This window comes from Marmota marmota, unplaced genomic scaffold (genome assembly GCF_001458135.2).
Source record: "Marmota marmota marmota unplaced genomic scaffold, marMar, whole genome shotgun sequence".
In the NCBI taxonomy this organism is placed as follows: Eukaryota; Metazoa; Chordata; class Mammalia; order Rodentia; family Sciuridae; genus Marmota; species Marmota marmota.
In genome coordinates, this window is record NW_025999913.1 from 16,281,903 (window position 1) to 16,306,593 (window position 24,691).

The 24,691-nt window shown below is 47.8% G+C and overlaps 1 long non-coding RNA gene across 9 annotated transcripts in view; it reads left to right on the forward strand.

Moving 5' to 3' along the window:
* Positions 1-24,691, forward strand: part of LOC107149427 — a 290,671-nt gene that overhangs the window by 79,867 nt on the left and 186,113 nt on the right. For all 9 annotated transcript variants that reach the window (XR_007346266.1, XR_007346269.1, XR_007346267.1 and 6 more), the window contains exon 3: positions 8,709-8,754. This is a non-coding gene — a long non-coding RNA (uncharacterized LOC107149427). The remainder of the gene's footprint in view (positions 1-8,708; positions 8,755-24,691) is intronic.

Here is a 24,691-nt window from a genome sequence, read left to right on the forward strand (position 1 = left end):
CCCCCCACCCGCCCCATGCAGGCTGCCTTGTGTTCACACCACACTATGATTATTCTTATTCTTGAGGTTAGTGTTCTCCATTGCGAGGTGCATGCAGTTTAGTGTTTCCTACCTTAAGGATATTTTTTGTCTGACAGCAGCATTCTGAAAGTGGCTTTCTTTCTTGGGAGATGTTCTTTGAAATATTGGCAAATCATTCAAGAATTTGTTTTAATATCACTCCACCAAGGGAAGGTGAAAAATAAATAATATTCAGGATTATCACTCCTATTTCCTAGCCTGATCTAATATCTGGAATATATTGAAAACACTTTGGCCTCTTCTATTTATAAAGGGCCATAATGGTTTTAGATTGGTGCCGTCCTGAGGTACTGGTTTTTCTTTTTTTTTTTTCTATGGAATTCTCTGAACAGGCCTTTCCTGAAAAGAATACATTAAGACTGTCAGAATGATTCTTTTCAGCAGATTAAGCCTTGCAGATGCCCTTTGTTGAGGGGGAAAATGCATTATTCTGAAAGTCCTTCTGATCTTCAGGAAGACTGAAAATTTCAAACGCTCTTCCACCATTTAAACTTCCCTACAAGAAAATCCCAGATATTTTTATTTTCTGGGTTATAATAATTCAGACCTTATTGTATTTCAAAATGTGAAGAGATGTGTCTTAAGGAAAAATTAACTTTTTATATATTCCTGAAAGATGACCCCCACCCCCCCGCTACTCTTGAAAAGCAAAAATCAGAGCGCCCCATTTCTGTTTTTCAGTGAGCTCTCTTTTGTACCTGACAGTCCCTTGGATGAAGTGATGTGCACGTAGGGCGAAACTGTCCTGGATTATCATCACTTACTGTGTGTCGGTGACATGGTTCGGGTATTCGGGGATCTCTGGTCGGCAGTGTCCTAAATGGGACCCCACTATCTCAGGGACAAAAGCAGCTTCCATGCATGACAGGAGGAAGAGGGGGACATTCCTCAGAAGGGGCTGCTTTCACACGTTTGGAGATCCCTGCCTTGCCCACCGGCTGACGGTGCCTGAGAGGACTCTTTGATTTATAGGAGCTTATAACATGTGCTGCGCTTTGTCCCCAAAGCCACAGACCTGCTGTTAACAGGGCATGCACCCTGAGTTTTTCTGGTGGTCAAATTTATAAAAACCAAACACTCATCTCTTTGGGAGGCTTCTCAAAGACGGAGTCTGTTAACTCTGTTCGGACAATGTCTAGCGGAGGGCCACATATTGACAAGCCTCATAAATGTCTTTGTTGCTGTTGGTGAATGAAGGATGGTTCCTGGAAGAGCCTGGGGAGCCTCGGGTTTGTTTTCATGATAGATAGGAGGAGAGCTCGCAGATGGGGAGGGGAAAGATAGACGGGTGGGTCAAGGACGCGTTTTGGCAGATGCTACTGTTACTCTTTATGAAAAAGAGAGAGAAAAAAAATAGCTCCAATTCTTTGCAGTGGTGTCCTGGCCCTCTGCTGGGAGACGCATTCACGACTGAAGGTGTCCAGGACTTCACTGTGAAGAGGGTGCCTTCTTGGTGGCTGGGCATTCTGAGCCTGGCTGTCGGCCCCCGCCCCCATCTGTTCAGTCCCTCCCCTTCCTCTCCCTCCCCACTCCTTCCCCCCCTCTTCCTTCCTTCCTCAGTTCAGTGCCGGCTTCTCTTCCAGGCCCGACAGATCTCATTCTTTTTCTTCCTGTAGCTGGAAGCCGTTCAGGGCAGGTGGAAATACATCCCATTTTCATTAGGAGCCAAGTTGATTCTCGAGTGGACAGGCTACAGAAAGTAGTTTCTAATGTGCATTTTGCATATTTTAAGTAGTATCAGATACAGAGAACATCCTGTCTAAAGAAGGAGGCGTTTTATTAGTGTAGCTTTTACTGTATTAAAACCTGTTTTGTTTGTTTGTTTGTTTTTTTGGTTGGGAAGGTGTCTCAGTTTGGGCAGGAAAAGATGGAGCGTGGATTCCAGAATGCATCAGTGATATTGTTAAATAATCCTTGAAGTTGCAAGAAAAGTGAAGTACCTCTCTCACATGGTTCTTTGCAACTGAACTAAAACTCTATTCTGCACAAATGTACCTTTGAAAACTTAATTAAGGACTGAGAGGTCTTTTGTTGCCGGTCAGTGGTTAACCTGATTCTGGTTTTTGTAGAAAAGATGGCTTCCAATTGAAGGAAGAAAAGACAGACTTTGTTATGGCTTTTAAAAAAGATTTTGCTTGCAAAAATCATTAGATTTTAATGTCCTTATTGCTGTAGTTTGAATATGTTCCCCCAAAGTTCATGTGTGGGAAATGAATCCCCAAATTGATGTATTTTTGGTGTTTGGAGGTGAAGTCTGGTGGAGGTAATTGGGATGGGAAGTCATGAGGTATGGCCCCCACCATGCCATTAGGGGCTTTATAGGGAACGGAGGAGACCCAAGCTGGCATACCTGCTACCTCGCCGCGTGCTGCCCTCTGCCACGGGATGAAGCATGAGGCCCTCACCAGATGCTTAGAGACACCAACACTGTGCTCTTGGAGCCTCCAGAACCATGAGCCAAATAAACCTCCCTTCTTTAAAACTTATCCAGTCTGTGGTATTCAGTCATAGCAACAGAAAACAGACTGAAGCACTGTTTTAAAAATGCTTTTCTTTGTTATGTGCTTCCCAGAGCTGTGGTGAGTGGGCACTCTCTATCTGTGTCGAGCAGCAGGTACACTGCCCAGCGCATCTTCTTGTAACGTGAAGCCTCTTGCCTGAACTCTGTCCCTGTCTCCAGTGCAGTGCTTCTTAGGGCAGTTTTTAACTCTGTCCCACACACTGGGTGGCATTGGGGCCCTCAGAGTCACAGGTGGAGACTGTCACCTGCAGCTGCCCTCCGCCCTCCCTGGTGAGGCGACCTCCTTCAGTTCCAGGCCCATTTTTTCCCAGCTTTGGGTTGTGCCCTTGGCCTCTGAAGTTGTCCAGTGACCGTCATCAACATGTCCCCCCTCGAACCTGGCTTTTCTTTCTGACTAATGTGACTCCATACTCCCTCTGAACAGCTGGGCCTGCAGGACCATCCAGGGCACCCCCTTCCTTTCCCTCCGGGTCTGATCCTGAGTTCCCGCAGGCATCAGAGGCGAGGCCAGGCTCTGCTCTGCTGTCACCTTAAGTACAGTTCAGAGGGCCATCTTATCCCTGGGTTCCACATTCACGGACTCCACAATCACACGTGGAAAATATTAATAAGAGTTGCAAATGTATTGAAGAGTACAGACATTTCTCTTATCATTACCCTCGAAACAATACAATATAAATGTTACAACTCTTGACATAACATCTGCATTATATCAAGTATTTCAAGTCTCTAGAGCTGATTTATGTATACAGCAGGGTGTGTGTAGATGCTCAGATAGGATGTCAATATAAGGAACCCGGAACAATCCCCTGAGGATCCCAGGGACAGCTGTGTGGCTGTGTGGGGAAGAGAAGCCGTGGTCTTTAGAAACCTGGTATAGAGGGTCTGCAGGAAGAGGCCGCTGACCCGGGCAGTGTTGTCCCTTATTCATCTAATAGCGGATCATTCACTACCTGGTTTGTGTCGTGTGTAGTTCTAGGTGCCAGGAACACAGAGATGATGGGAACAGTCACTGCCCTAAAGAAGCCTATGCTTGGCCAGAGAGACTGGCAATAATGATGATAATAAAAATAGGATTTGTTATCAGGCAACATTACATGCTCTGAAGAAATACAGCCGAGCACGGAGATCAAGCTGTTACTGGAGTGTGCTGTTTCAGATGGGGTGGCCGAGGTGACTTCCAAAGGGACATCTAAGCTGCCATCCTATTCAGAAAGATCCTGTGCAGGCAAGGCCCCCTCACTTGCCCTCTGATGCTCGCGGAGTATCGTGACACAGGTGAAAAGTTTGGAACCTTGGGGACACTGCAGTGGTCCTCCAGTCACATGGGACATGTTCCAAGACCCCAGGGGATCCTGAACTCCATAACCCTGGATTTTTCCTGGACATCCAGATCCATCGCAAAATTCGACTTGTGAGTTAGGCACGGTACAGGACTAACAGTAACAACTTCTAATAAAACAGAGCATTTATGAGAACAGACTGTAATGAAAGTTACGTGAAGGGGTGTCTCCTGAAATGGGCAAGACAGACACTGATGTGTCAGGCTGCAGGGAGCTGGACCCGGGGAGGACACAGGAATGACGCAGGGCTGCGCCCACTTGCTCCGTGTGCACCATCACCAGCTGTGGGAACTGCTCTCCACAGCTCCTCTCTGTCCCACAGTGTGACAGCACACACATCTACGTGCTGTGCCGCCCAGCTCCACGTTCAGGCCATTTCAAAGCTCTAAGAGGTTTGCAGAGAGGTGGACAAGGTACAGCCAAGTGACAGGATGTTCCCTGTCAGTTACATGGCCCTGTAGGGGAATCCCAGAAACCCAGAATTGTGGGGAAATCCTCTGACGCCCCAGGTCCTAGTTTGGAGCTTCCCTCCATCTGAGAGGTTTGTAGAATTTCCTGAACCTTAGAGAGTGAAGAAAATGGACTCCTGTGTCCAGAACCTTCAAATGTCAGTGTCCACCAAGCGCCTTGCCAGCTGCCTTTCCACAGTCTTCTCGTTATCTCTGACCGGGTTTTCCGTGCTGGCACTGCACTTTACTGAGTAAATGTAGGGACAGATGGAGGTGTCAGGCAGAGAAGAGCAAGAGATGACATTGCACTGGGAACTCTTCACAGGAGTGGTTCATCTGTGGGCTCCCTGGGGAGATGAGCACGTGATTGGCATGTGGAATGGCCACCCAGTGGAGCCTGTGGCACGAATAAGGTAAAGCTGAGCTGCGTTTCTCTGGGAGAATTTGAAATACAATTCTACACTCCATTAAGAGACCTGCACTCTCGCTGGGCGTGGTGACCGAGGGACACCTGCAATCCCAGCAATTCGGGAGGCTGAGGCAGGAGGATTGCAAGTTCAAAGTTGGCTTCAGCAATTTAGCAAGACTCCGAGCAACTTAGATCCTGTCTGTAAAAATCAAAAGGGCTGGGGATATAGCTGAGCCCTTTGTGTAACTACCCCTGCGTTCAGTCCTTAGTACAAACAAGCAAACAAAAAAAACAAAACAACAGGTAAATAAGAATACTAATTCCAGCCCTTTAGCATGGTGGGTTCTCTTAGTATGGATTTTATAAAGTGTTTTAAGGGAGTAACAGTGAAAGAATTTCAGTAACTGAATGCATGCATGGTGAGGGCAGGCTCTGTTGGTCCCCTGGCCTCTAAGGGATCTGAGATGCTATAGCTGGCTGCTGGGAGTCTGCCCTGTATGTCTTTATGTCTGTCCAGCCATCTGTCCTTCCATGCATCCATCCCATCACCGACTGGCACATCTACCTCTTCGACTTGGAGAAGCTGCTGACGCTTGCTGGTAGTATATTCTCTTCATGTCACTTGGACTCTTTTCATTCTGTATGAAAAAATCCAGCAGTGTTGAGGTTTCTGAAAGGGTCCTGAGGTTCTGCAGTTCTGTGTAGAGGACTTTGGAAAGAATGCGTTAAACATGCCGCCTCTCCCCGCCAAAGCGGACAGTCTGGTAGGTGTGCTGACATGTAGCGGTATGGTCATAAGGCCAGTGGAGAGTGACAAGGAATCGGCTTAGCGACGGCTCAGGTGTGATAGAGTTTACAGAAGGGGAGATTATTTTTGTCTGCAGATGTTAAGGAAGGCTTAAGGGAGATGGGGGGCGGGGGCATTGGTGTTGGAGTGGAGCCTGTAACAGTTTTAGTTGATGAACATTCTCATTTACTGTTCATGATAGTGAGCATTATTCACTGTTATTTCTGTTGACAGATAAGGAAACTGAGGCAGGAAAAGAGATGAAGTAACTATCCCAAAGCTCTCCTTTGGGGCAGAGTTATAAGGCAGGAGGAAGTCGGTGGACCCCAAACAGAGATGAGAGAGTGGGTCATTTCAGGAGAGTCGGAGGCCATCTGCATGCTGGTAGGAGAGGGTAGAGGTGGCCCACACACCCGAGGAGTGGCACCAGTAGAGGCCTGGACGGCTGCTTGGGTTTGGTGGGAGAGGCCTGTGGCTGTCTGATCTTGACTTGGCTCAGATGGAGATTTTGTGCTGGGCAAGATGTGATCAGAGACTGTGGTTCAGGATGTTGATGATTCTAACCCACTTTCCTGCTCCTGAGCTTTGCCAGGCCCAGGAAGCTGCCCTCCCCAGATGGCTCCCGCAGTCTAAGCCCCTGAGCATTTACACCCAGGGTGCCGGGGAGCACGGAGGCCCCGGCCCCATCCTCCTTCTATTCTGAGCACCTTGAAAACCCCTGCTCAATTCTCGGGATTCTAAGAAGAAAGCTCCTTAATCTTCCCCCTCGCGGCTACTTCCTAGATTTTAACCTATTTTTCTGCTCTTTCAAAATTTCTTCTCTCCAGTAAATGAATAATTAGATCTTTCTGGGCTTCACTAGCAAAGAATATACCATAATATTTAGATTAACACAGTGTAATAACTATACTAGGAAAACACATCCTGGTTACAAGATGAATTCCTCCTTTTGCTTTTTATTCCTGGTATCCTGGGGTGGCCTGCTGGAGAAAAAAAATACTATTTGATTCTCCCTGGGTGGTCAGGGAGGACTTGTAAAGACTCTTGTTTGTTTTGTGTGAGCCTTCAAAGGCACTCGGCTTCCCTACATAAAGATGTACTAAGAAAATAGGGATTTTTTTTTTTTTGAAGTTGCTACGTATAAAGGGAAATACACAGAGCAACCATCTTCCTGTAGAACTCCAAGCTAATGTGATTAGAGCTCTCTTTCACCAGCCATCTTTGTTATGTCTGTCTCTGGTCATTACCCAGGCTTATGGGGAGATTTATGCTCCACCTGGTTTTTTTAAAAAAAAATTAACTCATCACACACAGAGTTTAATTGTAAAATCTACATTTATGATGTTCATCTGGGTTTCTCAAAAAGCTAAGGGATCCGCTGCTCTGTGTGCATGTGTGTGCATGTGCATGTGATTATGTGTGTGATTGTGTGTGTGTGTGAGTGTGTGATTGTGTGTGTGTGATTGTGTAGTCCAGGATGCTCCCGAGGTGTTTGCTGCTGCAACCAATTTTGGCCACGTTTTATGCACATTCCAATTAGCCAGGACCTCCTGCTGCGATAGGGAGGAGAGTTTGGGCTGGGGTTGGGGCTGGCTAAGTGTGGGAAGGTTTTTAATGCAATCTTAGCAGAACTCCCTCATTAGCACCTCGAGGTCAGTGGGAGCCCGGGAAGCTGCTGTCCTGAGCACAGTTGGTAGGTTCTGCTGTGCTTGGTGTGTGTCAGCCATTTTATTTACCCGTGCTTATTTTCTCCATTTCCTAACATTAATTGTACTTAATGGGGGAGGTTGATAATGCTGAATTATTTGAAGCCTAGCGGGAGCCGAGCAGCTGGGTCCCACATCAGACCACTGCTCCATCTAATAGGTTGTCGTTTCACCTGATTCACTGGACGAAGGTGCTTTGCCAATTATGAGCATCCCTACCACATGACCTTGTGCCTCCACAGGGAAAGACGACCTTGTGCCCCAGAGAGTTGCTGAAGCTGCTTTCCCGCCTTGGCCAAAGAGCAGGGCAGGATATTTCTAATCCTTAGATAATTATTTCTCCTTAAAAAAATAAAACAGCCACTCTGTGCAATAGTTGAATCTTTCATGAATTGCCAAGAACTTTGTTTTTGGAACCAAGTGCTTAAGACATCAGTTCTTTGGAGTGTAGTCTCTAAAAATTCTAAGGGACAGCAAAACTCCCAACTTCCTTTCTTGAATCGAGATATAACCCGTTATCAACTTTTTTTTTTAACTTATAGAGGAAAATGCAAACTTTTAAGTAAATTAATTTTATAATTAATATAAATTAACTTATAATTAATGTTATAAATTCATTTTGTTGGATATTCTATCGGGAAGTTATTTTGTAACCAAACACATTTGCACAAACGACCAGATGTTTTTTAGAAGGATGAGGCTAGGCACAGAAAATGGATTGACTTTTGATGTGATCTTGTAGCTCTTCTCAAGACCTGGAGTTGAAGTTCTCTGTAGCTTTGAGGTGACGCCAGCGGCAGGGTATGGTCCGTGGAGCAGTGTGCACAGTCTCTCCTGTAGTGCCAGCTGGCTGGGGTCTTCATTGTTGCGATTGCTAGTTCTGGGACCTCGGGGAAGTTATGGCGCAACCTCAGCCACAGTCTCTCGTCTGGAGCTTCCGTTGCTATCCGCCCTTGCTCTATGGCACTGTGTTAAAGAATAAGTGAAACCAGCTCCATAGAGTGACCCTCTGGGTCTATGTGCATACCCACACTGGCTGGCTTCTCTGACTACCTCGCACGTGCAGAGCCACCCTGGAGAAGGTGTAAAAACCCTCCTCGTTCCAGATCATGATGTCGGGGCCTAGAAAGGCCTCGTGACGTGCTGGTGCTGCTTTAGAACAGGAGGTCAGAGCCGGTGCTGCCTCTGTGAAGGCTTCCAGCCTTGTCCAGACTCCACGCTCTGCAGCCCGTCCCTGGCCGACTCCAGAGTGGCCAGGTGTCCTGCAGTCTAAGGGCAGAGCTTAATCAAGGACCTTCCCTGGCTCCTCGAGGTGCCTTCCAAGTCGGGGACCTGAGTTCTGCAACCTCCCCGACTGCGTGTCCCCCTCCTGTTGACCCTTCATGTTTGACCGGGTTTCCTTTCTCTTCTAGCACCCAGGGCACGGCGGGCGAAGAGCTCACACATCGGCCTATCCAGGTAAGAGGCTCTGTGGGTGGGGTTTCCAGACGAGAGGTCACTCTGATTCTCGGTGGCCGTCTCTGTAGCTGGCTGTTCCTGGGGCTGCCCTGCGTTCCTGACAGTGTCCTCTAGTTCTCCTTTGGCATTCACCTATTTCTTGCAGTGACTTGTCTGTGCTGTTTTTCTTCCGTGTTTTTTTGGTTCTGTCTTTATGTGTTCGTACATGCACATGGTGGTGACATAAAATCTGCACGTTCAGGGCCGACTTCAGGATGAGGGTCACCCCTGAGGAGGGAGGCTGGCTCGTGCCTCGGTCAATCTTATCTGCAGTGTTTCCACCTTTTTTTTTTTATCAATGTATGATTCTTCAAAGTAAGGACACTCTTAAAAAATCATATAGATGAGATATATATTTTAATATATACAATGTTTATATGTATCAATTTATTTATTTATATATAGAATACATATAGACCCATACTGTTTTCTCATTTTAAACCATAGTTCAGAATGAGTCCTTCATATCATATATGGTGGAGTATTCAATATTCCAGTTGTGACTAGAGCTGCCATAAAGAACCATTTCTGTTTGTATGTCCAATGTCTGGTGATGTCAGACGTTGCACCCAGAGAAGTTGTCCTCAAAATGGGATTCTGAGACTGCAGCATGAGTTCCTCAGGAGCACTGTCAGAGGAGCACAAAAGTAGACCCTCACCCAGGCTGACTGAGTCGGGGGTCCCGAGAGTGGGCTGGGCACAAGCCTTCCAGGGGATTCTAACTCGGGGTGAGGAATGGAAGCCACTGTGTAAGGCCAAGATTCTGTGCTCTCTGCACACCCTAGTCTGCATCTGTCTCTGTGTTGAACATCACAGACTTGTCCTGCGGCACTTCAGATACACAGGCTTGTGCGCTTACACTCCTGGGTCACCAGGGCGGGGAACCACCTGCCATTCCTTGTGGGGTCTGCCCCAAGTCAGCTGTGGGGAGCAGCAGGCCCACCTGCTTCTGCACTGTGAGGTGTGCCTGGGAGCAGGGGGGGGGTGGACGTGGTGACTGACTTTCTGGAACAGGACCGACCAGTGAAAGTAAAGCCCTGGGAGGGTTTGATAGGGAAACTGGCTTCTGTTTTCTAACATCGTTTTTAAACCCGGGGTTCTCAGTGGCCGATTGGACAAATGGAGTCACCTGAGAGGACTTTGACTGACATTGCCCTCCCTTGACCTCAGGTGATTCTGGCTTTGATGGGTGGTTGGGGGGGTGGGGTGGGGAGGAGTTGGGGTCTCTACACCCACAGGGTTTAAAGCCTCTTTCTTTGCTGTCCTGCTTTGGAGCCACTGCTGGGGACTTGCCTTTGGTTTGGGGTTCAGGTGGGAGGAGACATGAGCATAGCCCTTGAGCAGGTATGGTCAGGGGCTTACCGTCTCCTACTTACGCCACCAGTGAGCTGACTCGGAGTTTTCCCGCCATCTCTCACCTTTGGCGGTTTGCTTTGCTCTGGGGCTGACCCTTTTGCCATGTCTCTGGCCAGTTTGGGTCTAGGGGAGGAGATCTGGCTAGCTTTGTCTGTAGGTGTCTTGGTCAGAAACGTGTGCACTTTGGAGCATGCCAACGACACCCCCTCTCTGGCGGCGCCGTCCTCTCTTTCCCGTAAGAGGATATGGCTCCAGGAAAGGAAGTCGGGGACACTGATATTACATTTTGCAGCGTGAGGCATTTTTAGTTTTTCAAGATGTCCTTGCGGTCCCTGAGTTAAAAGGAAAGGTTGAGCTGCCTTGGTTGCTGGAGTGTTGAAATAGTGTGTGGAAAAGGAAAGGGAGACCGGTCCCACGGATGTTCTTGGCAGGGTTTTCCACCTTTGCCCCCTGGTTTCCAGCAGGCGTGATTAGAGCTTGACTGTGGGATTGGCTCACCGCGCCTTCCCCAGACGCCTTCTGCCTGCCCGCTGCTGCCCAGGAGCCCAGGAGCCCTGGTTAGTTTGCTGGCTCTCCCACATGCTCTCCCCAAATCGCAGCACTCATTAGAAAATGAGCCGCGAGGATTGGGTTGGTCACATTTGGAGGATCAGCCCGATGCAGATCTAAGTCGCACTTGGGAGGTTTCGTGGGCCTCATTGAAAAATAAACAGAACTCTACCCTTGGGGAAAAACAGATTTTTTAAAAAATGAAATAGCTTACTGCAAAACAAAATTTATTTTTCCAATAAAAATCATGGGGTGGAGGTGTTTTCTTTGACACCGGTGCTGATTTTGTCTCGTGCCCTTTCCTCCTCTGCTGAGGGCAGATGGGGCGGAAGCGAAGGCCCGGTTTCATTTGCCAAGATGAGGAAAAATCTAATCAATTCATAAATTTACTTATTCTTAATTGATAGCAGACGTTTAAAACCTGATTGGTCTCAGTCCACTGTTTCCTTTTAGGACAGTAAACCTGCATCTACGCATTTCCCAAACCGTTTTGTGGACTCTTCACCGTATGGCAGGTTTTTGGAGAGATGTGGGCCCCAGAACTCTGATTCCGAGGCCTTTTAAAGAACTGTTTCTCAACTAAGAGAAATGGAAAGACCTGTTTTTTGTGTGATTACAATTTATGATTTATGTGATTAGAAAATTTCTGTTTTCTGGCGATATGTAAATTTGCTCCTAGCAATACCAAATATTCATATACCACCTGTTTCTAATTCTAGCGAAACCTGTAATCAGAATAAATGAAACTCACCTTATCTGATAAGAATCAGAAAAAAATAATTTGAATCTATTGGAGCTTTCTGTTTATCTTTCCAGATCATACTAAACCAGGTGAGTGCAGAAATACCCAGGGGTGGACTCCATCAGGTAGAGATGGTTTGGCGTGGACACTTGGGTAGGGATGTGCTAGAGAGTCCCCAAGAGCTGTTTGGATCATCCTAGCCTCCAGCCTCCCCAGAGTTTTTGACAGTCACAGATCGGGCTACCTTCTGTATGTGTATGTGTGCTTTATTAATATTATTATTTTTTTAAATGGTTATTTGGAACCTGCCACCCTAAGACTCTGAATACCAGGACAGGCCTTTCCATCGTCCTGTGTGTCTTGCTGCCCACGAAACCATTCGTTTTCCGTCCCTCCTCGATAATGAGATACACCATGTGTGATTCTGCCATTTTCCAGGTCAATGATCATTTGCCTGATGATCTTTTATTTAATGTTGCAAAAGAAATAGGCACTCAGACGTGGCACGGCTGCCTGGCGCTCAGGATTCTCCCTGTGCAGTCCTCCTGGGCTGCAGGTGGGAGGAAGGTGGTGTTGACAGAAAATATTCTACCCATCTTCACTTCTGAAGAACTACCCTTCCCTTGCAAGCTCTTCGGTGGCAAGGTACGATAAAATGTCCATAAATGTGACTGCAGGGAGGAAGGGCAAGGAGAAGGAGAAGGAATGTGCCAGGAACAAATAGTTTCATCCATATTCCCATTGTGTCTGCAGGCCCCGAGAAACGGGGGTTGTAGCCGGGGAGCCAGACTGCCCCTTCCTTCCTGTGACCTAATTAAATATATTTTCACTTAAAAAAGATAACAGTGTTAGATCTTAATGGGATTAGCCTAACTGGAATTTATCAGGCTCCGCTTGGACAGTAAAGATTATGAATGGCTTGAGTTCCTATTTGACATTGTGGTGTCTGAGGCTGTCCTCTTCTGCTGCAGGTACGGGGGGGACTCCTGTGGTGCTGTGCCCGAGGTGCCCAAGTGAACACCCAGAGCTCCGGGGCTCTGGGCTGGGACTGAGAGTCCAATCTCAGCAGCGCGTGATTCATTTTCTCTTTAATTTTCAAAGTGATTGATTGATTACTATTTTTTTTTTTTTGAATTGAAGTGAGACAGAGGGGAGGTTTTTCTCCTCCTCCTTCCTCAGGGCAGGGTCGCAACCTGGTTCCTCAGGAATTCTCTTGCTTGGAATTATCCAAATGAACTTTCTTTGGCCCAAAGTTGTTGATAGAGACCTGCTCCTCCTTTTCCTCTGAGTTGCAGGGCTCCCTAATGTTCCCCATTGGGTTAAAATACACATCACATGGAACTCACTGTTGCGAACGTGTAGTTCACCAGCATTAAGTTGGCCTGGTGCTGAGCACAGCACCTCATCCCAGAACGTTTTCATCTTTCCAAGCTGAAACTGCGCGTGTCAAACTCAGGCTCCTTGTTCCTGCCTCCTGTCAGCTCCTGGCAGCCACCTTTCTGGGCACCTCTCAGAGGTGGAATCACACGATATTGGCTGTTCATCCATGTCAAAGCAGGATGTGCTTCTTAAGGCTGCGTAATATTCCATCCATGTGTATAAACCACACTCCGTTCATCCACGGATGGCGCTTGGGTGGCTTCTGTCTTTTAGCTAATGTGAACATGGGTGCTTAAGTCTAAGTCCCTCCATAGTATTTTGGGAATTGTTTATCCTGGAAAAATATTTTTGTGTGTTTTAATACTCCTTGATGAAGACTTAGCCATTTAAAATACAATGTTTATAACAAACTTTTTATGAAGTCTGATTTGAATGATTGTGGCCAGTGTGGATTATGAAATCCCCCAAAGCACATGGGGACAAAAACACATGTGGCTGTTAAAACCCATTTAGGACACATGACTAGGTTTCATCACCCTCTTGCTCTGGTAAATATGCACTGGGACAAACATGTTTAAAAAAAAAAATCTTATTTATAAAGATCCATGTCTGGGAATTCTTGCTAAGAAACTTTGCTGCATGACACACAGAGTAATAGAATGTAAAATGACTTGTAGATTTTTCAAACAAGGACTCCCTAGGGGTTGGAGTGCAGCCCCCCACTCACCTCTTGGGGAGGAGAGAAGCTGTCCATACTGTTAGGACACAGCACCCACACTACGCGTCCCGCCGTCCTGTTCCTGTGTTTCCAGTGTCTTATCCAGTGTTCTGGAATGAGTGTGAGCCTCCGATCCTTCCCAAGAGCTAAGCTTAACTAGCAAGAGACAAGCTCCTTCTTGTAGCTAAATCTGTTTCTGAGTGTGTGCTATGTGTGGAAGATGGGATTTTACTCCTGACGCTGACCTGATGCTGGGTGCATGTTGAATCCTGTGCTAAGCTCTTCTGTGTGAGAACTTATTTAATCCAACATCTCTATGCATTCATCTCCGCATACTTCACAGATGATGAAAATGAGATGCCGAGAAGCTAACTTGTCCCAGGACCCGGGAGTTGGTGGAGCTGGAGCCTGCGCCCAGGCATCTGGCCTCAGACCGTGCACCTTGGCTGCGTCTCGCCGAGAGGGTGCTCAGCTAGTGATCTCATGGATGTGGGTGTGGGTACCATTCCCTGGAGATCTAGTCGTTTTTTGATGGAAATAGCAGAGCTTTTAACGTCTTCGGTTCTCTGCATTTCTCTGGGAACCCATGCTGTACCAGAGTAGACCGGAAGTCGTCTCAGGATGGAGGTTTCTTCTGAACACAGTGCCCTTTATTTCACCTTTAAAAGTAAATACATTTTATAGAAAAGGCAATTTCAAAAGCCATGCTTAGGCTGTTTTATAAAAATATTTTACATTATTTTTTAAAGTATTACTACTTCCTTATGAATTTGTGTTTCACAAAAGAAGAGAATCTACTAGAAGCACTAGAATCGACCCCACTTAGAAATGTGGTATTAATGAGTTAGACATCATGACCCCAAGTATATGTATGAAGACACGAATGGTGTGAAAATACTTGGTGTACAATCAGTGACTTGAGAAATTGTGCTCTATGTGCGTAATATGAAATGAATTGCATTCTGCCATGGTGTATAACAAGTTAGAACAATTAAATAATCAAAAAAAAAAAGAAATGTGGTATTAAGGAGTTTGTAAGGAATACCTGCATATGCCCATTTATAGTAGGTTGTCTTATTAAAATTTGTTAATATTGTTTTTTGTTTTATTTCAGCTTTATTGAGGAATAGTTGACACATAGAAATTGTGGATAGTCAAGGTGTACAGCATGAGGCTCTGCTGCGTGTTGTGTGATGATCACATGGTCAGATAAGGATGATCACACCTCCTGACCACCTGAATCACCAGGTGGAGGTGAGGACACTGATGACCTGCTGTCTGAGTTCAGGTCACCAGCACAGTCCCATAACTGCCCCTGTGCTGTCATTAGGTCCCCGGGAGCTGTTTCTTTGCATTGGAAGTTTCTGCCTACCAGCCATGTCTCCGTCTCTGTCACTGGCACCTCCAGCCTCCTGTGAGCCTGACCTTTGTAGCGTTCCCAACACTTGAGGTCACACAGCGCGTCTCTGCCTCACGTTACCCAGCGTACCGGCTCCCAGGTCCATGTATGTTGTAAAGGTGGGGGGGGGGGGTTCCTTTATTTATGCTGAAGGTATTTCGTGGAGAGAGTGTGTGTGTGTGTGTGTGTGTGTGTGTGTGTGTACTCTTTATTCATCCACAGAGGCACTGGGACTGTGTCCGTATCTTGGCTGTAGTGAGCATGGGGTACAGAAATCTTTCCACAATGGCAGTTTCCTCTCCTCTGGATGTACACCCAGATGTGTGAGTAGTCCAGTTCTACGTAGGACGTTTGGAGGACCCTCCTAGCGTTTTCACAATGGCTAACTGTAAGGGTTCTCTTCCTCTCATGCTCCTCTGCAACACGGAGGCTTATGAGGCCATGCTGACAGGTGTCGGGAATCTCACTGTAGTTGACTCCCTGAGGATTAATGATGACCAATGCCTTTTTAGGTTCTTGATGCCATTTATACCTCTCCTTTGGAAAAATCTCTATTCAGGTGCTTTGCTGGCGTATGTGTCCCCCCCGCCCCCATTGAGTTGTATGAACTCCTTATGTCTTTGGGATATTAACCATTTGTCAAATACATGGCTTACAAAAGTTTCTCCACTTCTGTGGGCCATTTTCTTCGATTTTGTTGATCACCTCCTCCGCTGTGCAGAAGTTCTTTAGTTTGATGTAGTGCCCCTTGTTTTCTTCTGTGGTCTGTTTTTGATTTTGTATTTTAAAAGGTCGTTGCCAAGATCAATTCCAGGAGATCTTTCCATAAGTTTCTTCTCGGGGTCTTACATTTTCAAGTGTCACATTTGAGACTTCCTTCCGTTTTGATTTGGTTGTCATGGTACAACAGCCCAGCCTCCTTCCTTGGCACATGGAGATCCAGATTCCCACTGTTCCGTGACGAGATCACGTCCCTCCAGTATCCTGGCCTGTCTGAGGTCGTCGGTCATCCACCCATGGGTTTGTTTATGGACTTTCTATTCTGTTCCTTTCTTCTGCACCCATTTTTGTGCTTGAGGCAGACTGCATTGACTACTGTGAAGGTTGAAATTGGCAAGAGGGCTTCTTAAAAGGGAAAATCAGGGTTCCAAAAGTACACGTAGCCACATCCAAATACCATCATTTATATTCTGCAGCAAGTAAGTGTGAGCCTTTTGATAAAACATCTAAGTTATAAACATCCATAATGAGTTTAAAAGGTGTATTTAGCCAAGGAAGCATTCACTGAGCAACAGTTAGAGTTGCCAGACAGGTTGCCAGGGGCTGGGGACTTAAAGTTAGGACATGATTATAACATTAAAGGTATGCCTCATGGAATGTGAGCTACAAAAATAATCCAGAGAGGAGAATTATTAATTCTATGGAGGAAAGGGATATGAAGAAAACTAGGTGGATGAGGCATGAATGTGGTTTTGAGGTCTGAATAGGAGTTCTCCAGCTGTCAGAGTGAGGTGGAGATCGTGAGGGGTTTCGGGTAGAGTGGGAAAGCACTGAGGCACAGCACCCTACGCTTATGGCACACGGGAGCTGACGGCAGCGTCCATCTCCACATTAACTGTGGCCTAAAAATATTAAATGCAAAACAGTTCATAAGTTTTAAATAACTTTTATTGTAGTATCCTTCAAATTGTTCTATTATCACCTATTGTTTACCTCTTGCTGAGCCTAGTTCATGAGTTAGATTCGACCTTGAGGTTGGGTGCACAGGAGGAGACAGTTTACGTAGGGCTGCATACTCTGATTTCAGGCTCCCTGGAGTCCTGGAGTGTACCCCTCCAGGTGGGGGGACCTACTTATCCTTGAGAGTGTGTGTGCTCAGGCACAAGGCTGGAGAGCCAGCTTGGGTCCTGGTTTTGCTCTTTGGGGAAGGGATGTCCGTCTACTTTGGCCTCTGTTTTGAGGGTCACAAGTGGCATTTTAACTCCTTAGTGGAGAACAGACACACTGGCTTCCCCAGATGTTAGTCACTGTCTGCTTTTGTCTGTTGACCTATTTATATATTTGTATTATATTGTATTATATATCATATTTATTCATATTAAAGCTGGGGACTGATCTGGGCCTCGTGCCCATGCCTCCCCTTTTCAATGGCTGGGGGAGAGGGGTTTTAATACGTTACCCACTGAAGAAAGACAGGCTGCCCCTGTTCCCAGGAGTGCCCTGAGGGCTTTGGAGTCGGCCAGGGTTCTCTGCAAATCCCAGCCATCATCTGGCCACGCTGACCAGGGGCTTGCTGTTTTGTTTATTGACACCTCTATCAAGTGGAGTCTCCGAGGTTCCTCCACTGGGTTATAGGAATCACGTGGAATAAAGCGTGGAAGGTGGCAGCCTGGCACCCGCCAATCATTCAGTGAACCATGGTCGCTATGAAGGAGCCTCCCGCCATCAGCTCCTTCCACTTCTAGGGTCAAAACGTTAAGCAAATATGTGGATGGCATCGTGTGGAAAATGGCATGCTATGGGTGGTATTAATGGAGCCACTGGGTAATTTAATTTTTTAAACTTGAAAGGTATCTAGATATCTGAAAGGCCATCTTGCCCAGCATGCCGTGTTTTGGTCATTAAGATACTGGATTTTCAAATCTTAGGCTGCTGCTTTTTTTAAGTTCCTGATTTGGGTCTGTGAATGGATAGATTTCCCAGAAATAAAGATTCGGTAGCACATTTACTGAGGTCCTGGCTGCCTTCTCCCTGTCTGTCCCAGACACGATCATCACTGGAGACGCGGCCGGGCTGCAGGGACGGTGTGTGCGTGGGGCAGGGGCTCGGTGCACGCGGCCTTGGCTCATACTGACAGCTACTTGAGCCCAGGAGGGCGTTGCCATTGTGGGCAGGTCCCTGGTGCCTCAGGGAGCAGTGCACAGCTCTGCCTAGCAGGTGTGTGTTTGGGGTGAGACTGACAGTTGAGGTGTCCATGAGAAGCATGTGGCCCACAGTGACAGGCTGCAGAGCGTTCTCTCCCGTGGTCAGGATTGCTTGGAAGTTGACCAGGACCCCGGAGAAACCCACCCAGGCCTTCTCTCAAGACAAGCCTGCGACAGACACCAGAGGGCAGTGGGGGTGGGGAGCTGAGCTTCCCACACGGTGTCACATCCTGTGCAAGTGGCCAAGTGGAGCCTGAGTAGAGCCTGGTGGGAGGGGCTCAGATATTCCCACGAGAGCATCTTGGAGATCCAGGGGAAAGGAGAGAAGGGTGATGGAAGACTGGCGTGGCAGGTCACCTCAAAAGCCTTCGTGACGGAGTATCATGATGAATTAGTGCGGCTGGTGTCAGATGGGGATGGAATGGTGCTCCCAGCTCTAGAACCTCGTGGAGACCTGTTGGATTTTTTTTAAGCTTTCCAGATGATTCTCCTGTACAGCTGAAATAAAGAGCAAGCACCCCGACCCAGAGACACACTGAGAACAGAGATCATTAACGAACGCAGAGCGCCCACGTGGGGGGCAGGGCCTCACGTTTCCCACTGAGCCTTTGCCTTTTCCATTGGCTTGGAGTGGTTTTTTCAGATCCTGAAAATGGTCCACTGAGCAGATCGCCCATGGAGGCCGAGTCCAGCCCACTCCCCCATAGCACGGGGGACCCTGCTGCTCAGTGGGAGGGTGCGGGTTCCCTTTGGAATCATTATTCAAAGACTGCGCCTCTGGCTTTAAACAGAAACGCATGTTCTCCTCTGCGGGGCATTGTGCTTAAGTCTTCATGATTTGTCTCTTTCACAGAAGTGAAATAATGTAGGGTGGACAGAAACCTCTAAGAAAACCATGTGTTTCACATTTACTGGGAAGGAGCCATTCCCTCTCTTGCCTTCTTAAACCTGTCCTTTGGAAGTCATTCATTTCCTATGAAAACAGGGAAGCGGCCTCCTCCCCTGTTAGGAGGCACCGTCCTGGAAGGTCCTGTAGGTGAAGGCCTGGCCACCACTCAGTGCCCACCCCTCCAGGAAGCCCTGCAAAAGGCCTCGGCAGCAGCTTCTCTTCTTGCTGGAGCTCCCTGTCCCCCACGATGTCACCCACATGCCCAGGGCCTCCCAAGCGCTTTTGCCAGTAGAAGCTACCGAGGAAACAAAAATGGGTTGGGTGCGTGATTTAATTCAGGAACGTCCTAACGGGCTTCTTCAGAGGCGCTAAATTCCAAAGTCTTGGCTGGCATTTATCATCCTGGCGCAGATGCCTGAATGTCGATCTGACCCAGTGGTGCAGCGTCTGCGTGGCACAGCCTGGCTGTGCTCTTCACAGTGCCTGGGAATTGGCCGAAGTCTCGACTCCGGGGTGGCTTTGCCGAAGTGTCCTGGGCCCGCGAGGTCGCAGCGACTGCTGAGCGCCCTTCAGGAAGGGAGAGGCTGCCAGCTTCGTTTGTATTCTGTCTTATCTGGAGTTTTGCTCCTTAATTTTCTATTTCAGTTGAGAGTAATCCCCTTTCATGCTAGTAGCCATAATCATATTATAGGGGATTTAAAATTTGTCATTTCCCAGCAGCATTTCTAACGGTGTAAGCATTTTTTAAAAATTTAATGTGAGATAGCTCTCATTTTATTTTTTCAAACACTGAGAGAGGTCAGAGTCCAACGTTAAGATTTCTTGATCGTAAGAACTAGGGGTGCGTTCTGGTCAAGTGGACAGGTTGAAGGATGACCGCCGGGGTCCTGGACTCCGATGGGGCAGCGGTGTGAGTTGGGATGCCCCGGAGGCGGCCTCGCCACAGCCTGACAGGGGTGTCAGAGCGTCTGGCTTTGGTTAACGTGGGCTCTAGTGAGGTAATCCTCATTTCTTCCTCTCCTCCAACTCCTCCAGTCACATTTGGTTTTGTGTATTCTGAAATTGACTCTAGAGACAGCTGCCCTTAAAGACACCCTTCTCTTCTGCCCGGGAGGACAGGCCAGAGGTCCAGGTCAGCTGACCTTTTATAGATGCCCATGATCAAGTTCTTTCCTGAAGGAAGGCTAAGGGGGGAGGGGGATGTGCAGCTACGCTTTACTTCCCCCCAAACTTAGAACTACATTTGGCCTTAGTGAGCCCATAGGTTCTATGAACCACGGCCAACCACAGACCACTGCGTGTAAGGACTGTGGGCCCTCAGGTCCTTGAATAATCCCATTTAACTTTGCATTTCTCCATCTTCTCTTTCATTCCATCTTTCCCTCCCAAAGTATCGTGAGGGGTCTGGCGTTCATGGAAGAAGGCTTCTCTGTCCTGTTTCCTCCATTCAATATAAGACAGTTGGAGGCTCCCTACCTGTTGGTAATATGTGATATTGCTCAATTGATGACTTGTTTGACTGCTGCATATTGGATTTATAGAGAGTGCAGATATGGTAGATGGTTTTGTCATCAGATAGGCAGAAGGAGCCAGTATTTTATTTATTTTTATTTTTATGGAACTGGAGATTGAACCCAGGGATGCTTAACTACTGAGCTACATCCTGAGCCATTTTTACATTTTATTGAGAGACAGGGTCTTGTTGCTTAGGGCCTTGCTAAGTTGCTGAGGCTGGCCTTGAACTTGCAATCCTCCTGCCTCAGCCTTCTGAGTCACTGGGATTATAAGGCTGCACCATAGCACCTGACAGGGGAGCAATATTTTAAAGTAGCAAGTATATAACTTTAGGTGGAGGTCTCTGGGTGAGACCAGGGCTGTTCCAGCTACGCCATTAATTTTTAGGAAAAATGAATTGGAAATTTAATGATATTTGTGTATCTAGTCTTATAGATAAGTGTGTTAGTCAGCTTTGTGTTACTATGACGAACTACCTGAGATAATTAACTTATAAAAAGCAAGTGTTTATGTTGGATCAATTTTAAGAGGGTCCAGTTCATGATTGGATGGGACCCACTGCTTTTAGGCCTTGGCTGGTGGTGCTGGATGACAGTGGCATGGGGCACGTGGCAGATCACTGCTCATCTCCTGGTCGGGTAGCAAAAGAAAAAGGAAGGGGCCAGGTCCCACAGTGCCCTGCAGGGGCATGCTCCCAATGACCTGACGACTTCCTATAAGGCCCTTCCTCCTCAGAGCCCACAGCACCTCCCAGTAGTATCGCCCTGGGCACCAAGCCTTTAGCACATGGGCGTTTGGGTGACATTCAGTTTCTAAATCATGGCGATGAGTGACGTTGGATATTCTGAGGAGTCAGCTCATGGTGCTTGTCACCTTTACGCTGCATGAGTCTAACGCCATAGAAAGATCTGGAGCACAGGGTGCTCATCTCTTTTGGAAGCTTATGTTTTTATTATTTTCCACTTTTGGGGTTCATTTCTCCTGGAGGTTCCAGGGCCTCATGGAGATGAGGGTTTTGGATGTAGTGAAGTTCATAAAAATTCCTGCCCGGTTGCAAATAATTACGTGCAGGGTAATGATGGAGGTGAGGGCACCCTGAGCCAGCTGGGGGCGGGGAGGGGAGGAGCCTGGGAGAACCCGGGGGCCTTCCAGGCAATCCATGCAGGTGCATTTCCCATTTCCCATAGTTTTTTGGCTAAGTTCTAGCATCCTAACTGAAGATGCTGATTGGTCTTCTTCTTGTGGTGGTGGATTTGGTGGACAGGCCTGCCCGGGACTGAGCCTGGGAATTCAAGGCCATAGAGATGGGGTTTCCAACCCCTACTTGATTGTTTCCTGCCCCTGCCTTCCTTTTAGACTTAACCAGTCCTGGAAATAGAGTAGGAAGGGTCAGGAGAGAGAGAGAATCAGATTTCACTGGGAATCGGGAGTTGGCATCAGTGGCTCTTATTTTTATTTTTTAATTTGAAGAATAAACAGAGGGTTGAGTATGGGTGCTATAAACAAACAAATGAAACAGCCCAGGGTGAGCTCAGTTGTAGAAAGTGCATGCGGCAACTGTTTGGGACTAGATGCAGTCTAGAAATACACCTCAGTTAGTGCCCATCATGCACCAACTCATATTTCCAGTCAGTGCCCATCATCCACCAACATGGATGCCGTGTTATAGCACTGGGCTTAAATGAATGCAAACTAAACCTGGATGTTTTTAAAAACAGTAAACCAAACTGACATTAACATACATTTTCCTTCTTTGGTTACTGTTGAATTATTTGAGAAAGGTCTAAGAGGCTTTTTTAAAAAGAAAAATCCATGTACGTACATACATACCCTGGGTTTTAAAGTTGAATGACTGTTCCACAGTAACTCTAATTAAGAGCAGGCAGTGAAAGGAATCCGTTTACCAAAATGAACTAGAAAACTCTGAAGAAGTTAAAGAAAGAAAGAGAGGCCAGCTGGGGACTTGAGGGGCAGTTTGGGGTGGGGCCCATTCTCTGGGCAGCAGGGTCCTGCGGCTGGGTCAGGGCTGCACCCTGTACTTTATCTCCCAACTTGGGCAGAAAGGGAGGTGTTGGGCCTGTGATCTGCCCCCTGCCCAGAGCCAAGTGGGAACGAGGCCGTGTTACTGTTTTGCACACATCTGTCCTTATTTTCCCTCTTCTCTGCCTTCCCACTGGAAGGGAAAGAAGGGATCAGAGGTGGTGCTCGGGCGGGGCCCCCTGTGATCGCAATGCCCCAGGGTTTTCTAGGTGAACAAATTGGAGCCTTTGCTGGGCTGAGTGTGTGGGGGGTGCTGCAGCTGCTCCCCCCCCCCCCTTCCTCCCTTCCCACTCCAGGGGGGAACCCAGAGGCCCGTTTGCTGACGACAGGCGGCTTGGGGAGCCCAGGGACTGTGGAGAACAGCTGTGTCTTTTGGTGGAGAGAGGGTTCCAGCATATTAGGGAAGGTGTGGGATGGAAAGTGGGCACCTTGTAGTTGGCTCTGTAGCAGTCGGGTCCCTTGTGCCCCTGGGTGGGGACGGGAGGGAGAGGAACCCTCTGGGGAGCCAGCAGAACAGAGACCAGCATCCCAGGAAACGGAGACCACCTCTGGCTTCTGTCCTCCTCCTCCTGGGTGGGTGGAAGAGGCCGTGGTCAGCTGCGTGGGAGCACGGGGAGCGAGCGAGCCAGGGATGAGCCCCGCAGGGACAGGAGAGCGGCCGCTGCCTCTGGGGCTGTGCAGACACAGGGCAGGGGGTGGGACGGTTTCTGCTGGAGTTTATTGTAAAAACAGCTGCCCTCTCCATTTCCTCCCTCCCTGGCTCCCTCCCTCCGGCCGCCTCCTCTCTGCGGCAGGACAGAGCCATGTGTGAGCCTTGGCAGGGGCGAAGCTTGGTAATACCGCAGCTTTTTTTTTTTTTTTTTTTTTTTTGGCATAGAGCTGTTAGTTTAAAGCTGGGAAAAAAAGGGATAAATAAAATTTGATACAGTCATTCTAGAAAGGATTTGCATGGGTCCAGAAAAGGGTCAGAGTTCAATGGTTTGAACCCAGAAGAGACCATGAGAAGGTCCAGGGCCGTTTTCCACCCTGGCAGACGCATGCCAGGACTCAGCGACCGCTCTTCTGTTGTTATCATAACCTCTTGAACAGAACCCGCCGTTGAAAGACAGTAGACGCTGCTCCGCGGACAAGTTTATGACCCAGTTTCTGACCAAGAGCACTTGGGGGTCGGGCAGTGTGGGGAAGGGCGTAGAACTCGGCGCCACCGGCCCAAGTCCTGCGCAGAGCCCAGCTCGGGGCTAATTAGAACCCAGACGCGAAGCAGCAGCTGTTCTGCGGTGTGAACTTTTGCAGGGAGGATTTCAAGAGGCTAATTCTTCTTGGAAGTCTGTTTGCAGAGTGGTTCTTTCCTGGCTGTGGCCCCATCCTCCTTTGGAGGCCGAGTTTCACTCAGTGGGAGTGTGCCAACCCGGGCCTTGACCTTGAGGCTCTGGGGCTGCCAGCTGCGCTTGACCCTGCCGCCTGGAGGGTGTCGGGCCGAGCAGAACCGGGAGGGAGGAGGGTCCTGTCCGGCTCTGCAGGCTCCAGGGGGCTTCACCCTTCAGTCTGGAGCCGAGGAAGAGAAGTGAAGGGCATGTTGGGGACAGAGAGAGAGTGTGAGTGTGTGTGTGTGTGTGACTGTGTGTGTGTGTGTGTGTTTCTCCTGCCCTTTTCCTCCCTCATAAACCCTGGGCTGGACCCTGCCTCCCTCCAGCTTTCCCGTGAACTCCCAGACCCATCTCACCCTCTCCTCTGCACTCTGTTAGAGCTGAGCTGGTTTCTCCTTCCCCTTAGGATGTGAGAACGTATTTTTCAGGGAAAATTGTGAGAAGCGAATTAAGAGAGATCTAGAGTTCATGCATGACACAGGCTGCAGGGTATGTGAACAGATTCCTCTCTCCTGCCTGCCTCCCTTCCCAGTTGTTTTTCTTTCTTTTTATCCTCCCACTTTTATTTGCTTTGACAGTGGAACTGCTCAACGGAGCTGGCTTAGCCGGGTTTTAGAAAGTCCACAGACATGGTGCAGTTGGGGTCCTGGGGAAGCTGGGGAATCAAAAGGGCCAACTTACCATCACTTATTAATTGTTGGTTTGTTGTAAGAGTTACTTCAGTAAAGGAGATGAGATAAACTTCATATTGCACACTCCTGTTTTGGAATGCACATCTTGTGTACCTCAAAATATATACATATGTTTATCTTCTTGATAACACGTGAAATGTATGTGCAGAGAGCTCTTTAAATGGGTGAGGAAAAGAAACCCCTAATGTCCACCCATAGAGAGAGAGTCATGTAAGTGAAAGTGTGTGAGAGATACTAAACGTTGAAGCTGTTTGGGCATTGCTTTAAATTCACAATTTAATTTACATTGGAACATGTAAAAGAAAATTCAAAGACTGCATGTGCAAT